This window comes from Chelon labrosus, assembly GCF_963514085.1.
Source record: "Chelon labrosus genome assembly, chromosome: 1".
NCBI classification, from domain to species: Eukaryota; Metazoa; Chordata; class Actinopteri; order Mugiliformes; family Mugilidae; genus Chelon; species Chelon labrosus.
Window position 1 is genome coordinate 4,602,338 of NC_140337.1, and position 1,425 is coordinate 4,603,762.

Consider the following 1,425-nt stretch of genomic DNA (forward strand, 5'->3'; position numbering starts at 1 on the left):
AGAGACATTCCAGTAGGAGGCAGTGTGATCCTGACCTGCTCAGTGAATCCATCATCTGGATGGAAATACTACTGGTACAGAGATGAGAAGTCCTCTAAACCTCTGACCACACAAGATGGTGGTTTCTATTCAAATGGACAAATCAGTGTCTCACAGGAAGGACTCTACTGGTGCAGAGGAGGAAGAGGAGACCCAGTTTACTACACAGAGTTCAGTGATCCAATCAGGATCAATAAAAATGGTGAGTTTGTGTTTGAGTTGGTGAGTTTTGTTGGAATACAAACTGTAGTAACAATCCTCTGTGTACTTATTAATCCATGAAGTAATTGTGTTTGATTCTGATGTTTGTACCTTCATTGGTGATTCTTGAACACTGACAGTCCCAATCACGGTGACTGTGACTCTTCAACCCAACTGGCCTCAGATCTTCAGTGGAGAGATGATTACTCTCAGATGTGAGATCCATGGAGGAGACTCTGAGTGGGAGTATGAATGGAGATCTACCAGTTCATTCAAACCTCCAAATCTAAATGAATTCGGGATTGAATCTGATTCTTCACTCCACACTGGAGACTACAAGTGTAAAGGAAAAACTAAAAGTGGACAACAGTCTTCAACAGAGTGGAGTGATTCCTTCAGATTGACTGTATTCAGCAGTAAGTCACATCATATTTCACCAGTCATGGCTTATTTAGCTGAAACTGGAAGTACAGCTTCACATCTATATATATACATGTATTCTATATATAAGTAATTCCAAATATGCAGGATACAAATGTTGTATGTAATCTTCCATCAGTACCTAGTAACATGTTTTCATTGTGATCAAATCTCTTCCTAACAGATAAACCCAAACCTGTCCTCTCTGTGTCTCCATCATGGCTGAGTCCTGGAGCCTCAGTAACTCTGAGCTGTGAGGTTGAACATCCATCTGCAGGATGGAGGTTTTACTGGTATAAAGCTGTTCCTGATCTATCAGACACCTCTGGATCTTACAGTCATGAGCTGCTGCCTGGTAGCACCAAAGGGACTGAACAAGATTCCTACATCATTGATGGACAGACACACACAGCAGGATATGTGTGTAGAGCTGGAAGAGGAGACCCAATGTATTACACTGATTACAGTGATCCTCAGTTTGTCTGGTCTGGAGGTGAGTGTTGCTTAAATACCACACAATGATGAAGTATATTTGTCTTAGTTCATAAAGGATTAACTCCATTGTTATTTTATGAAGTGTGACCTTCTATCATGGTTTGTTTTTCAGATTTCCATTCAGCAACGTCTCTCTCAGTGAATCCTGACAGAGTCCAGCACTTCACCTCTGACTCTGTCTCTCTGAGCTGTGAGGGAAACTCTACTGAGTGGAGAGTGAGGAGGTTTACTGATGATGGCTTCCTGTCACACTGTTCTACCTGGGGGACC